Source organism: Anolis carolinensis, chromosome 2 (assembly GCF_035594765.1).
Source record: "Anolis carolinensis isolate JA03-04 chromosome 2, rAnoCar3.1.pri, whole genome shotgun sequence".
NCBI lineage: Eukaryota > Metazoa > Chordata > Lepidosauria > Squamata > Dactyloidae > Anolis > Anolis carolinensis.
Genome location: NC_085842.1, coordinates 105,023,237 through 105,040,493, shown reverse-complemented (window position 1 = coordinate 105,040,493; position 17,257 = coordinate 105,023,237).

Genomic DNA, 17,257 nt, shown 5'->3' with positions numbered 1-17,257 from the left:
GAGAATTGGAGGTTCGAGATTTTTATAAAAGTAACACTCCCAATCCTCAAATTGAAATTGATCTTTTTTGTACAGTGGGTTGGATCCAAAAATGCCCTTCTGCCTGCCCTGGCCTCCCTCCAAAAATGCAAGGGCATGGATTCTGTGGAGGCGTTGGTGAATGGGTGTTAGGAGTGTGTGGTCTTCCTCGGTGAGTGGAAATTAGGAGCATGCAATCTTTCTCATTTCTCCCACTTGCAGACCCAATATTTTAAAAAGATTTGAAGCCATAATTGTGCTGTAAGTTATCATTCAAAAAATGAAATGTGGCAAAACCTGTGCTGAGAGTAGAGCTTGGAAGGTTACATTCAAAAGTAATGATTGACTCATATAGTTGATTGACTCTGATAGAGAATTTAGCACAATTATGAAAGAACCTATCCCCTAAATAGGTTCAGCACCTGGGCTAGTAGTTCTTTTAAACTTTGGAATAAACCCCAGTGTTCATCAGTGATCCAACAGCCTCCATGGCTTTGAAAGCATGGAAGTGCTCCTTCATTGTTGCTACAAGAGTATTGATGGTAGAGAGCCAGGAGTTTTCACATACTGTACTTGCAAGTGAGAGGAAGCACTAATGTATAGGCTTTGTTCCAAACCGACATGTGTGATATCTGCTTGGCAAGTGCTACAACATGTGTTCTCTCTTCTGTTTGACTTTTCAAAGTGCTAATGGTGTGTGGGGGTGGGATGCTTGGCACTGGTGTCATTTGTTTTCTGGCCCTTAGCCATTTTTCTGTGGTGCGGTGCAAACAAAACTCTGTACCTCAGATGTTCACATTGTGGGAGGAGGACGGTGACAGTGCAATCCTTTTGCAACAGATACACAAAGTTTCATATGACCACAATGGATCTGTTTCTCTGTTCTCTTCAAACTATCTTTGGAGGCAGCCCTGAATGGAATCAACCATTGCATATTCTCAACAAAAGTATAGCAGTATTTTGTTTAAAGTGAGACCCTCTGTTGTTTTTATTTTGAATGTTTTTAATTGTGTCCTAAAATGTATTTTAAAAACTGTTTTAACTATGTGTTCCTAATAAAACAGACATTTGATTTTTAACAACTTTTGTTTTAGCTAACCCTTTCCTTATCAGGAGAAAGGTGAGATAGAAATTGAACGAACAAACAAATAAATTGAAATCTTCTGATTAAAGTCCCAATATGTCTTTTATTGGTCAGGAAATAGAAGACCTGAAACATTTCAGTTTAAAACAAAATATAAGAAATCCACATCAATTACTCCCTTGAAGACTCGACAATGGATTAGTCCCACATATGGTGGATTCTGAGACAAGTTTTGTTATATATAATGTGATCATAACCGTTTTGTAGAAGGGAGTTTGTTGCTTGCCTTGTGTTGAGTTATTGACTCTACTCCTCAAAAACGGTTCCTGGAACCTTTGTTTGGAGCTAATCCAGAGCATGATTTCATTACATGAGAAAATTTTGGAAAAGGTAAATAGGAAAAGCAATCTACATTAAACAAAGACAGAGCCAGTAGTGGTTTGAGCATTGGACAACAATTCTGAAGACCAGGGTTTGAATCCCTGCTCAGCCTTGGGACCCTGAGCAAGTCACACTCTCTCAGTCCTCCAAGGAAGGCAAAGACAAGCCCCTGATAAATCTTGCAAAGAAAGTCTTATGATAGAGTTGTCATAAGTTGGAAACAACTTGAAGACTCACATTAGCAACAGTAAGCACAATTGTTCCAGATGACTGCTGCAACAGGTAAATATGGAATTGATTTTTTTATATAAAAGCTGAGATGTTAACTTTTATAACAACAGAATCACCACAACAATCTATTTCACTAAACAATTTTTAAATGCTAGGCTTGAAAATGGAAAAGGAAAAGAGGAAATGAATCACCACATTCATGAAAAGGATAACCTCTGTGTGTGTGTGTGTGTGTGTGTGTGTGTGCGCGTGTGTGTGTGGAGATTTTGTAGTAAAGAACCACAGCGTCCCAAAGCATAGAAGGTATAGGGCTGGGCTTTCTTCCCCTTTCACACACCCCTAAAGAAAAACAACAATTCTTTCGAACTGACACTCAGGGGGATGCTATGGAAGAGGGAAAAATAAAAATTCTGCTGCCCTTGAAATTTTCTATTGATCCCCAAGATTCTAATATTGCCGTGTGAGACACTTTGCACCCAGAACTCTTCTATTTGTTATGTTTGGATTCCCTTGGGGGGGTCTTTGTCTGTCTAAATTATTTTTTTTCTAAATGATCAACTGAAATTTATCGTTTCTGCAAGGCTAGAAATTTGGAGAATCAAGAAAAAAAATTCATTTGGAAGGAAATTCCTTATTTGGGGATCAATAGCCTCACACTCTTCATACCTACAAACCTGACTAATACTAATAGAAGGAGGAATCCGGATGTCAGCTCAAGGCTTAGTGCAATTTTTCTCTATCTAGCAGTCATGCCAAGATAATGATCGGGCTTTGGACCCTTCAAAAACCCTCCATGATTTGTCCAAACATATCTGTGGAATTCTATCAAGAATGCACCACTGGTGGTGGTACATTTAGGTGAATAGCATTTCCTACCTGTTTATAGCAATTCCTCCAGGAGAATAAATGCCACTCCACCATCAAAGGAGCATCTCTGCTACATCTTACAATAATTCAAAACCTATCTAAGAAGCTATAGGATTGTAGCTTTAATCAGGTGGGATGCTTTATAATTTTATAACACAGAGAAGCACAATGCTGAAGTCATGAAAATCATGAGTTTTTAACAGGAGTTTTGTTGGTAAAATGTTTTGGGCAATGGAAATATATACAGTATTTCATTTCTTAAAAATAAAAGTAAAGGTTTCCCCTTAACTTTAAGTCTAGTTGTGTCCAGAGCCGGCCCTAGGTATTTTTCAAGTGTAGGCGAACAGAATTTTGGCGCCCCCCCAAACCAATCACTGAAAAATAAAAGCGTTGGATAAGCGAAAATGTTGGATAATAAGGAAGTATAAAGGAAAAGCCTATAAAACATCAAATTACATTATGATTTTAAAAATTAAGCACCAAAACATCATGTTTTACAACAAATCAATAGAAAAAGCAGTTCAATACATGGTAATGTTATGTAGGAATTACTATATTTGCAAATTTAGCACTAAACATTGAACAGGGATATAGGGCAGTGTGGACTTAGATAACCCAGATAGCCCTCAGTATTAAAAAAAACCCTCTAAAATCAGGACAATAAATAAAGAACAACACTCTGAAAACAGAAGAAATCCAGACAGTAAACAATCAGGGACAGCTAACTCCTCCCAAAAAAAGATTCTCCCAGGCAAGAAGAAGCCAGGCCTTGAAGCCACAGGGCCATTAAATGCTAATCAAGGTGATTAATTACAACATTCACACCTGCTTCAAAGAAAAGTTCTTTCTCCCACCCTGGACCTTCTACAGATATATAAACCCCACATACCTAGCTTCCAAGTTCCTACAGACCTCACAATCTCTGAAGGCCCCAAAGGTGGGCTTGCGTGGTGCAAAGGTGGGTCTGCGCCGGCCGGAAGGCCCAGCGCGGCCGCTGGAAGGCCCGAAAGAGAAGGAGGTGGAGAGTAGTGCCCTCCTCCCAGGACGATGGTGCCCCCGGGACGATGGCGCCACAGGCAAATGCCTATTTCGCCTTATGGTTGGACCGCCTGTGGTTGTGTCTGACTCTGGGGGTTGGTGCTCATCTCCATTTCTAAGCCAAAGAGCCAGCATTGTCCGTAGACGCCTCCAAGGTCATGTGGCTGGCATGGCTGTATGGAGTGCCATTACCTTCCTGTGGAAGCGGTACCTATTGATCTACTCACATTTGCATGTTTTCGAACTGCAAGGTTGGCAGAAGCTGGAGCTAACAGTGGGAGCTCATCCCACTCCATGGATTCAAACCACTAACCTTTTGGTCAGCAAGTTCAGCAGCTCAGCGGTTTAACCAACTGCTCCACTGGGGGCTCATTTTAATTTCTTAACCCAAATGTATCTTATTAACATGATGTATAGTTTATAAACATGCTGTGAATAATCTAGTGAATAAAAGTTGAAATCAGGAACCATCAGCATTGTAGTAGCTTGTGAACAAAAGCTAAGTTTTATTATCCAGGCTTAGGAACAATATGCAGCAGACAATACACAGTGCTATCTGGCAGAAGAAATAGAAACATGTATTTTTTTTGTAAAGAAAAAGCTCTGAAAATAAACATTCCTAAATGTAATTAAAGAGCAGCAATAAATGTAGGCTATTAAATTACACTTTGTTGCAACACTGACCTTTATAATAGGATATGATCATTGTCTATATTAGTACCACAATCTTATGCATACTTTTTTGGTAGTGAGTCCTATTCAACACGGACTTGCTTTTGAGAAAACATTTGTAGAAACTGAGTTTTGAGCTAGAAATAGTTACTTTTCCACATTCCCGTTCCTGGAATATCCTGTTGACTGTAGAATACTAGGAATTATATTTCAAGGAAGTATCTTTTTCCATTTTTGAGCATGCTGCAAATGCCATAGAGAAAAAAATAGCTATAATAGACCTATTAACCTATCACAAATACTTTTCTTGGGAATACAAAATAGTTCAATGTGTGTGATTTAATGAAGTACAGTTTTATGAAACTTTTGGAGAGCAACAATGACAAAAGCTTTTGATTTTAATTTTCTTAAATCAGAGTCCATTTCATTGGACTCTAGACTACACAATCATTGGTGTAAGTGTTATGTGCCAACAACTCAGCTTCAACTTATGGTGAACCTATGGATGAGAGACTTCCAAGAGACCTTGATAAATTAGTTCAGCTTTAAGGTACTGTAAGACGCTTATTTTTGCTACAACCAACTGACATGCAGCTATTCCTCAAGAAACAGCTTAAATCAATTTTATTTCTCTAAACTGGGGAGAGCAATGTTGGCCTTCCAATTAATGGACTGTAATTACCATCAACATTAGCCAATTGGGCCAATGCTGAGGGATGTTGGGTGTTACATTCCAATAATATCTGGGGATCCACGATTAGTCACTCCTGCTCTTTTCAGCAGTGCTGGTTATATCTGTAACTGATGTGTGATGTTTGAGAGTGTAAAAGATATATCCATAAAAGCTATACATTAAATAGGCAATGCTTTAGCGCACCTACAGTTACTGTTCAGGGTGTTTATGTTTAATCTTACTCCAAATCCTTTCAATTGTTCTTATCAAGATTATGCTTTTCCTAGTCAAGTAATCAGCATTAGCATAAAGAAAAGTTTGGAATTGTCTTGGGAATTGTCATCAACCATCTATAATATTCTATTATTGGATTTATGGAGCAAATTCTGTCCAAGTGTGTAATGGTGTGCATTTAGCTTTAAAGTGCTAAATGTCATGTCCCGATAGTCCTCCTGCAAGAGCTCTTCAACAACTGGAAGTCTGACAGATCGAACTCCTTGCCCTTCAATCCATATAAGAACCATAAAAGATCAAGAATGGAAGACATGAATTAGGAACGTTTATTTCTCCTTTCCTGTGAAACAAAAACTAGGGAAAGCATGATGACATTAATATGTATCAAGTTCAAAATAATTATGTACCTGTCCGTGCTGTGAGCACTTCTGGAACTTGCCGTCAAGGATTTTGTCCAAGTTGAATCACTCGATTCAGCACAGTTTTAAACAAATTCACAGTGATTAAATCATTCAGTGGCTGAGAGCCAAAATGACACGGGGATGCAATTTCATACTCAACTATTTGGAAACTTCTGCTCTGTCGAAGCAATGAGTTAGTGGAAGGCATGGTTTTTTTCTGTAAATGTTCTGAAATATCAGGTACTGGCTGTTGCAACAGGCAAGAGATTGGGATAGGTGATCCATACGGTCTATAAGGTCTATTTATTTTAAAACAGCATGTGGTTTTTAGGAGCATATTTGTGGCATGGGACCAGAATTGCTTTAAAGCAGCTGTAGTCTGCGGCTCTTTTTCTGATTATAAGAAACATTAAAAAGCAGATGTGCAAGTGGGCATTCCACTTTCTTAATTTATGAATAAACTGTACTGGAATTTGAAGGAATGGGAAAGAAGTATATGTTGCTACCTTAAGGACACCCAACCAAACCTGATATTGTATCTCTCCGGTGATGTAGATTGCATGTATTCCACATGGTTGAGTGTTCTCTTGTTGGAGTTTCCAATTCATTATCTTGGTGGTCATCCTTCTGCAGCTGAGCCTCTCTATACTTACCTAGTTGGTCGTTGGGCATCACACATTTAATCTGCTACTATAGGGCTTTCCACATAAGCCACATAATTCAGTTTCAAGATAGCTCAAGGTCGAGGTGTCTAACAAAATGTACACACCAAATGTGCCCTGCAGTGTGCATCCAGCTAGAAAGAGCATTTTAAAAAACTGACTGGAAATTCTGGTTCAAATCATAAAATTAATTGTAGCCAGTCGCTGTATATCCCATGCAGTGTAGGAACCCAAGACAAAAATTCAGAGTGCTTGTGAATAATTCATATTCATTAGTTGAGGGAATACCAAAGGGAAAATGAAAGTTCCCCAGTCATCACTTACATGGCAGCTGCTGCTGTGAACAGCAGGGATCTGTTCCCCTATTGATTGGAAAGCAGCCAACTGATGTTTCCATTTCCCATATAGTGAGCAATCTCTGGTGCCAGGGGAAAATTGTGTCACAGACCCTGCTTCTGACTATTACACCAGAGACCAGAGATGGTGGAAATGTCAGTCTGCTGTTTCTTGATTTACAGGAGAACAGACCCCTGTTACTCAAAGCAGCTGCTGCTCATTAAATAAGGATTCTGAGGGAACTAGATCTGAAGAAACTATCTGGCTACATCAGTAAGGTGATTATCTAGCTATGTAGGTAACACAGAATCTTGGCCAAAATTGCTTTGTATAGGTTCTGGCATTTAGAACCAGAAATTACTTTTCTGATCATCTCATTTGTACATATTTTAAAAGTTATTTGTAAAAATTGTTTTGTTTTATTTTCAGGTTTTACCTTGTTTTGACCTAGTTTTATTGCTGCATATTGCCTCATGAGCTCCAGCGGACTGCCAAGTGGTAAATATTTCAGTAAAAATACATAAACCAATATAGCAGAACTGAACAGAAGGTTTTATTAAGAGAAGATATTATTGTTAACATAAGGCAAATAATTCAACATAAAGCAAAAAAAAAATACTAAGCATTGGCTAACTTGCGTAAACATACGAAGACAAAGCACGGCAGCTTCCTTTAGCCTTTGAACTGGAGGATACGAAACCGAAATGCTCAGGTTCAGATTAGAAAAAAGACATGCTTCTGAAGTCACTCCCAGAAATACAGTATGAATGAAATCTGAGTAACAGCAAAAAGTTGGAACATAGCAGAGTTTCTAATACAGATCTGGCACACAGCTTTGGCAGAAAATTTGATGTATCAGCTTAAATTAGCTAAAGGTAAAGCTATAACATCTTTTTCAAAATACTGCCTGATTTCATCTCATTCAAATCAGAGCATACACAGTGATATCTGTCAAAGCCTGTCATCACATTATGAAAAAGAAATGAAAAATAATTGTTTTAAAGAACTTCACAGAAAATCACCAAACTGCCAAGAAATTGTACTTACATCTCTGGCCTGAAAAATAAAGGAAGAAAAGCACTGTAAAAGCATAACCTTCTGTCAGGAATCAGACTGAACCATATTGAAACTTGTTTTCCTTTTCTTTCTCCTCTCTGTCTCTGATATACCATGACTAATATTTATAACCTGTGATCTTAATAAAACTCTCTGTTAACTTAATATTAACGTTTGCTCCACCTCCTGCTCCATGATTGGTGACTTTTTAAAGAAAAACCCAACAACCAGAAAACTATGACTGTGCAATTGTGTAATATGCCACTGTGGAACCACCTTCATTTCTTGAATCCATACTTTACCACTTCTAAAAGCACTTTCCTATGTTTTCCCTGTGAACAATCACTTAATTGGTTCTGCTGTTGCCTTTATTTTTTTGTAAATTAACTCTGTATTTCTTCTTTCACTTTTTCCTGAACCCTGTGGTTTCTCTGGGCATTAATCCTAAATAGGATTGTATCAAAATAGTTCTAGTGTACTACTGCTTTTTTAATAAACAATATTTTTAAAATGCAGGATAATAGAGAACATATGCAGAGCAGTTCTCTTGGAAACTCTTGAGATTCTTGGTGTCCCTGTAGCTCAACCACCAGAAATGGTCATGGTTTTCCCTGATGGAGATCCCTCGGGAATCTATGGGCAGAGGTGTAATCTTTTATATCAATAGAATGGGAGTTTTTAAAAACAAGGTAGCTAAATACATGTTTCTGTTGGCAGACAGTGCCTATCAGGTTACACATATCCTGAAAACCATTATATTTTGGAAATGAAGATAATAGGACCCCATATCCATGGGGGATACATTCCTGGACTTATGGTGGAAATACAAAACTATACATAATAGCAAATCATTGAAATGAATTACTTTTGGTAGAAGCATGCCACAGAATTGCACTAGAGAATCTAGAAAATATCTATACATATTTTTCTGAAGTGAGTACATGAAATCATGAGTATTGGTTTTGTGAATGATCAACAGTTTTATTTGCATGAGTTACTTATATGTTATCATTTATTATTATAATTTATTATTTGCAACAGGGAGGATGTATAACAAAAAATAAAGCACCCAAACATGTGCTAAATGATTATCTATTTCATAAAAACCTGCAAAATATGTCATCTATGACTTTACAATTATGAAGAGAGTAAAGACATATGGGAATCAAACTTAGTTCTTCTTCAGACATGTATGAATTAGAACTCCCACACACCTCCAAAGGTGCAAGGCTGAAACAAAGCAGTCATCCAGATGGTCCTTGAAATAATTAAAAGTACATATCCACAGAATGGATTTAAAATATATTAGGTTGACCATTATTCTTACTGCTACCAGAACTGCAGCCATGAATCACAATGATCTCTGTGCATGACTGTGCACACACACCAGAGGTATGCAAGTCAGTGTCCATGGCCCACGAGTGCCCTCAAAGTTGTTTATTAAAGTCCTTGATGCCCCCCCCACAACTGACAACTCCCTCTTGCTGCCAAATTCCTGCTCCTCCACGGACTGGGATCACTAGATACACACTGCTAGTTGGCTGAGCATGCAATGATTCTAAAGGGATCACAGGAGGAAAGGGAGGAGGAAAAACTGTAACCTCTCCTTTGCTAAAAAACATAAGTTTTAGTCTGACTTTGAAGCAACGCTCAAGAGACTATGCAGTCATCAAATATTGCCTTCAGGGGCCCAAAGTCTCTGGCAGACACTAACAAAAAGTTTGTCTTGATTTTTTTTAATTTTTCCTGTAAGACAAAGTGCTTCTAAACCCTCAACTCTCCCACAGAACTATGATTCAGCTGAACAGCCATAAATTTAAATGTGGAGGTCTTCGAAGTTTTGTTTAAAACTAATAATGACAGATCAATACAATTTGCTTTGTGGTTGGTGTTTGTGTGTTTGGGGTAGATGGGCAGCAGGGCAACAGATGACAATGTCATGCTCCATCCCCTGGCTACTTTCCTGCTTAAATGCCAAAGGATATGATGTATGATAAGGTCTGAAATGGATTGTGTATGTATTCAGCCTTGTTCAGTGCAGGAAAGATATATTCACATGCTGATGTTCTCTCTTGCTCTCTTACAAACACACACACACAGACGTTCCTGTTCTAGTGATACATTTAAAGTATACAGAAATGTTTAGTTTTGTGTATAAGCAAGCAAGCATGCAGTGGGCTCTTGGTATCTGCTGGGATTTGGTTCCAAGATCCCCTGTGGATATCAAAATCTGTGAATGGTCAATTCTCAATCTATAGAATGGCACAGTAAAATGCTATCTGTTAAATAAATGGCAAGATCAAGATTTAATATCTTATTTTCTTTTCAGAACATGGAAAAAATAACTAGGATTCTTGGTGTTGTACTCCAAAAGATAATTTCCCCAAGGTCTGGGTTTTCTCCTTTTATTTCCATGGTCTGAGAATAGGATAACTCACTGTTCTTGCTCTTGACTTCAATTCATTCCTCTCTATATGTACAGACCTGATAAATGCTGCTCCATTTTCAGCTGTTCACTACTAAGGCAGGCCTATAGCATTTAGTTGCTTGAAATGAAGGACAAGAGAGTGCTTTTCTGCAGTCAAGACATAGAGAATTGTCTTTCAATCTGGCAGAAGACCTGGAGTGTTTATAAGGAAAATCTGGGAGCCTACAATTGCTGCTCCCCCAAATCTGCCCTCGGGGCAATTACATCCCTTCACCTAACAAGGGGGAAAGCCATGAGCATAGTTTCCATAAGTCCTCTTTCCAAACTGGAAAGCAAGAATGTTGGGTTGCATCTGCAACTGTTATACTTTTCACTCCTTTAATTTAGGACTGTGTCACCATCAAGTTAGCAGTCACATAGTTTTGACATTCTCTTGTAAGCTTCCTCAGCTTCACAGTACTCAGACTGCTGTGGATGTAGATTATCGCACAGAGAGGAACAACAGAACAACTGTGATATTGAATTATCAGTTTTTCCCATCAGTGAAAAGAGATGATCCAATCACAAATCATGTTCAATGCAAATATGGGACAACTACATCATCATCTGCTCCCATCAACAGGCACTTTTATCCTGGCATACGTGTACTTTAGCAGCCTTCTGTGAAAAACTCCTAAAAGTGTTGTGTTGAAGGGCACACACACACACAGTGCCACCCACACACACTTATATTAACACTTTTTTCAGTATTTTCTTGGGGAGTCAACAGGAAAGTGCTTTGGAGTTAGCTGATATACTTCTGTTAATGGACAGATATGAAGCATGTGGAGGAAGAGCTGTTCTTAATACTGTTTGCTAAACACCATTTCTGCTGGCAAAACCACCACGTAATGAAATTTTTCACTATTGCAGGAGTAGATCTGGATTTGAATCAGGATCCTAAACTGATTTAAAGATATCAGATATGCAGAACACAGCTTACAAATTTTGGATGCAATCGCTTTTCACAAAATCTTGTTTGAATCAGTAAAGTCATAGTTAATTTATATGATAACAAGAGCACAAATACAGACTGAATTTGCAACTAACTGCAGTGGCACCAATTCAAGCTATATTTATATGTTTCTGTTTACCAGATGACTCGTATCCGTATCAAGTTATAATGGGTTTTTTTACATGGATTGTGAGGTGACTTCATATGGAAAGTGTTTATCTTTCATGGAGGAATTGCTTTATAGTTCATATTGTGAGAGAAAAGGAGAAGACATCAAGAGCATTCCTCTTTTCGAGTAAGAGCTACTATAGTCTCTTGAATGTCAGTGATATCTCCATAGCACCAGAGCTTGGACAAGATACAACTCCCAGCACTCCCTTTGCATTTTGCTATGCATCATCTCCTTAAAGTTGAAGTGACTAGAGACTTCCAATCAGCACTGGGCTTCTACTGTCTACCAAGGAACACTGGCACTCTTCTGAACCTTGCTGGTATCTTCAGTGAAAGGACTAGACACAGCAGACAAGTCCCCTAGGATCATTTTTCACCTGTAATGCACCAATTGCAAGGATGCTCTCTTCATTCTCAGCTCATGTAGCAAGCTGGATTGGCGTGATGCCCAGTTGGTACAAAAAGCTGGAAGTGCTGACTCACATGTTGTATCGCCAGAAATTCTGTGAAAGGTGCATTGGGATTTTGATTTAGCAACAAACCCTAGCCCGAATCCTATATGGAAACTGTATCTTTGTAAATGGAGATTTTATTCCTGGGTGCATAACCAGAAATTAAAACTGGGCAATTTACAAAACACAAGAGCAGCCTTCTATGGGATAAAGACGTTTAAAAAGGCTGCTATTGTGTTACTATATAGGAGAGTCTGCAAAATGACCATTGCTTAATTGGACCAATGCACAACAGAACCAATACACATTACCCATCAATATATATATTAGGCACCAATATGCATCATGTAGTCTTATTGGTGTCCCAATACCCCTCTTTGAAATTTACTCACAGTGTTTCCTACTGCCTCTGCTACTTAGCTATGTACTTCATATGTAAGTTACATTGAGTAAAATGTGATATAGGATACTAATGCCCATTTGTGGTATCTGCCTGCATGCAAAAAAAAAAAAATAGTCAGAGCAGGAGGACACAGAATGACATAGAGTGGTGATATAGGAGATGGTGAAGCTGAAAGGTTTAAATCACTAGTTAGCTGATTCTGTTGTTGAACTGCTCTTACTGTCAAGCAGTTCCTTCTAAAGTTCAATCAAGATCTGTCCTTCAATAACTTCAAATTATTAGACCTGGTCCTACCACCTGGGGTAGCAAAGAACATGTTTGGCTCCTCCTCTCTGTGACAACACTTGAGGTATGTAAAGAGTACATTCATGCCAACTTTCAGTCTTCTCTTCACCAAGCTGAATATGCCCATAGGCTTTCTTATCTATGACCTCTGTCATACTTGTTGCCCTTCTCTGAACCTGCTCCAACTTCTCTAAATCCTTCCTAAAATGAGATGTCCAGAATTGAACACAGTACTCCAGATGAGCCCCGGTGGCAAAGTGTGTTAAAGCACTGAGCTGCTGATCTTGCAGACCTAAAGGTCCCAGGTTCAAACCCCAGGAGCAGCGTGAGCGGCTGCTGTTAGCTCCAGCTTCTGCCAACCTAGCAGTTCAAAAACATGCCAATGTGAATAGATCAATAGGTACCGCTCCGGCGGGAAGGTAACGGTGCTCCATGCAGTCATGCCAGCCACATGACCTTCGAGGTGTCTACGGACAATGCCGGCTCTTCGGCTTAGAAATGTAGATGAGCACCAACCCCCAGAGTCAGACATGACTGGACTTAATGTCAGGGGAAATCTTTACCTTTTCACTCCAGATGAGACCTGGCTAGTTCAGAATATAGTGGTATTATTACTTCTCTTATCTTGGAATCTACAGATCTATTAATGCTAAAATATTATTTTCTTTCTTTGCTGCAGCATCACATTACTGGATCATGTTCAACTTATGATCGATGATAAACCCAAGGTCCTGTTCACATATATCTCTAGCCCAGTGGTTCCCAAACTGTGTTCCTCAAAGGGTTCTCCAAAAGTACTGTAGAGGTTCCACGAAAAATCTTTAAAATCAAATTTAAAATGGATTTTGAAATAAAATCACATGGGGTCAGCTATTTGATTTGCACTCTCCTTAATAGCTATTTTGATCTACAACTTTATCTTTCAAGTTTTTTTTTTATGTCAGGGGCGATTTGAGAAACTGCAAGTCACTTCTGCTTTGAGAGAATTGGCCATCTGCAAGGATGTTGCCCAGGGGATGCCTGGATGTTTGATATTTTACCATCCTGTGGGAGGCTTCTCTTGTGTCCCCACATGGGGAGCTGGAGCTGACAGAGGGAGCTCACCCACTTTCCCCGGATTTGAACTGCTATTTCATTTTATTTATTTTTTTGCCATCTGACCAAGAGTGATTTACATGTAGTTGATTTTTCACCTTGATTCCACATTTTTAAAATTTTTATGTGGCCTAAATGTGAATTTTGTCTCTGCTAAAATTTAATTCTATTAGTTTAAGCCCAATTTTCTAATTTATCAAGGTCCTTCTGAATTCTGTTTCTATCTTCCAATATGTTACCTATCCTTCCTAGTTTTGTATCCACAATCTTGATATAGATTCTTGACAATCCATTATCTAAGTGATTGATACCACTAATGGCAATCATTTTGGAACTGGAGTAGAATTGCCTGTTTCAGATTACATTCTTCTACAACTGGGAGAGCAAGATGGACAGAAGAGTGACACAGAATGAAGAAGGTATTTACCTATGTGATACTATAGTGCAAAAGGACATAAGAAATTATACTTAGGTTCACTGCTCATAAATATGAACAGTGTATAATTTATTAAATCTGGAATGATAAACCATAGAATTTCAGAAAAAGGATACTAGAAACATATCATTAATAACAAATTAACAAATAAATATAATAACAGGTTGCTGATTTTAAAGCCAGAAAAAGAAGGGGAATGGAACCAAAATGGGCCAAGATTTAAAATCCAGATTTTTCACTCATAATGGGAGAAGGCATGCTGATCCAATTTGAATGATTTGCCTGAGAGAAAGTAAGACATACGGAATAGTGAGACCTGATGCATGTCCCGTGCCAGAAAGTCAAGACATGGGACACAAAAAGTACATCTACACTGTAGAATTAATACAGTTTGACACCACTTTAGCAGCATGGTTTAATGCTATGGAATCCTGGGAGGTGTAGTTTTGTTAGACATCAGCACTTTTTGGCAGTGAAAGTAAACTTGTAAAACTAAAGACCTTGTAAAACTATGATAGCTAAGGTGTTGTAAAAACTTCATTAATTCTACAGTGTAGATACATCTAAATCTTAGGCAAAAATTATGCTTTGGCATTTAATAAAATAGAATTGAAGCAAAGAATTTTAAGAGAGAAACTGAGTGATGATAAGAACATGAATAAATGATTTCAATGTGCATGTGGAGTAAGTGAAGGGAAGTGTAGCAAATTATTTGCAGAATGTAACCACCACAGTGCAAGAAGATACAAGATATGAAACTCAAGTTTACAGTACATGGACATCAATAGCATGCGTGCCTTTTCTTCAGCTCCAGCTGTAACCCTCCTTCCAAAATCAGAGGTCCAGAGATTCCGTTTCAGGCATTGGTGGGCTCTATCAACATAGCCCAGTCTTTTATTTTTGTTGTGTTGAAAATATTCTTCTCTAGAGTACAACAGCTTTTATCCATGTGTAGAATGTTTGTTCATTTATATCAATTTACCCAGCCCAGAATTCAAGTTTACTTCCTTCCAGAGTCTGGAGTGCTGGTTGTTTTTTGTTTTGTTTAAATTACTGTTGCATTAGCTACCTCTTATGTAACACCAAAGTCAATTTTTAAATGAGTTCCAAACAATTTGGCCAAAGCCATCTTGCACAGCTGAAGCCTACCAATATGTACTCTAAACTACAGCCCACTTTATGAGCAATTCAAATCCACTTTATGGGCAATTTGCGATGATTGTTCAGGTCTACCAACTGAAAATAATGGCTGGGGATGACACAGCCCCCCCAAAAAAACCCCTCTTTTGTGCAGACAGAAGCAAAGAATTCCTTCTACTTAATAGTCTATGGAAGTATCCCTTAAGCCCTTCTCTCTCACCTGGGTGGTCTAAACAAGAGTGCAGCACTCCTTTGGCAGGCTTCCTCCTTGCAATTTATTTTGACCAACAAAAGGAAGAAACTTTTTTTGTTGCTGTTTGCTTTGAATGTCTTTAGTGAGTAGCTCCTCAAATTCCCCTTTGGCTTGTGTTATTGTACTCTGATGCTTAACTTGCCAAATGGCATACTTGCCTTGATTTCTGCTCAGTTTCATTCCTGGACTGTTTATCAGAAGGGGTGGGGGTTCCGTTTCCTCTTCCGTTATGTGCCTGGCAAAAGTGTTTTCCCTCTATCTCATCTTTCTGGGGGGTTTTTTTGAAGTAGACTTTCTTGAGCACAGAACCATTAGAAAAAGAAGGTTCTCAAACAATGCCCTAAAGTAAAACACAGAGGAATATCTTCACTGTTACAACTCAAACAAAACCCTCCCCAAATGAAAACAGGAATGGAGGAAGTACAGTATGCCAAAAAGGGCCTGCTTTAAAATACAGGGGAAGCTGGGTATATATATCCCCTAATGGACATTTAGAGATTACCAAGGAAAAATGCTTCCAAGGTAGATGTGATTTACTTAGAGTAGGCATTTGGCAAGCTTCCGCTTTACTTTTTTGATCCTGAATGCCATTCCAAAGTTTGGATCCAATCCAATATTGTAGAAGCAAATAATTCTCAGAATGCCAAAAGGTGACTTTTGGCATTTTGAGAGTTATTTGCTTGTAAAATGTTGACCTCATGTGTGAGAAGCATACTAGAATTCCCACAGGGTAAGGAGCTCACATCCAGCACAATGTTGATTTACTTCCACTTGCCCCATGGTTAAGGGAAGTAAGATGTAGTACGCAATATAAAATACAGTTTAAAAGTAACATGGACTTGGCTGCCATAATGTTTATGGCTGTAGCCTTGATTAAGATTTGTACAGCCCTGCATATAGTTCTGGGTAGATTATAGTTCTGGGTAATTGAAACAAGCCACTGTAGAAGCAAGAAAGGGAGGGAGGAATAATAGGAGGTAGAGACAAAAACTGGAATCACTCAGTGACTAGTTTGCTACACTAGGTGATACTGGATGAAAACAAAAATGAAGATAAGTCTGACCTAGACATTTAAATACTGGAAAACTACGGTTAGCTGCCTTCAAGGCAGAATGGGGCAAACACATACAGGACCCAATCTTATTAAGCAATAAAGCAAAAAAAAGTAATTCCTACTGAGTTCAATTGCTTCCCAAAGCATAAGGAGTCTTGCTAATTTAATCAGATACCTCACTTGGGGTCAGAAGTTTTCCACCATCTCTTCCTTTGGAGTGTCAGGAATTTCTTTTGAGAGGGCCTAATTTCAAATACTCCTATTCCCCTGCCCAATTCCCATGATAAACTGCAGTACTCTTGCTTCACTTTAATCCAACAGGCTAAATGAGGATAAAGAGCTGGGGAAACAGGTATTTTATGATAATGAGCATTTTCACAAAGAAATATTACACAGGGCTAGGAATGGAAAGAATATTCAGAATATTCACAATAATAGATCAGCAGGAATTCTGAACAAATGTATCCTGGTGTTTAGTATTCCAAAGTGATGCACAGGGCTTTTTTTTTTTTTGCACAAAATTGCACAGGAATGAATGTTTCCAGCATATAAAACACTATTTTGTGCAAGAAAGCATGTGTTTTTCTCCTCGGAATAATTCCTGTGCAACTTTTCAGGACATTTCAATACAGGACGAACCCTGTGTAGGAAGGAATATTAATTTTCTGCCACAGTGAGAAGAAAACTCATTATTTCTCCTCAAGTGTGAAAATAAAATGGTTGAAGATTTACATCTCTACATAAGGGTCCGTCATTGATGCCCTGGAAATGACTTGGTTTACATCATCTGGTGAAAATATAAACTTCAGAAACAGAACTGCATAGGAAATGTGGTGGTTGCCACATACTGTTTCCCACTTAGAAGCTGGAGGTGTTTTTCCTTGCCCAGGCAA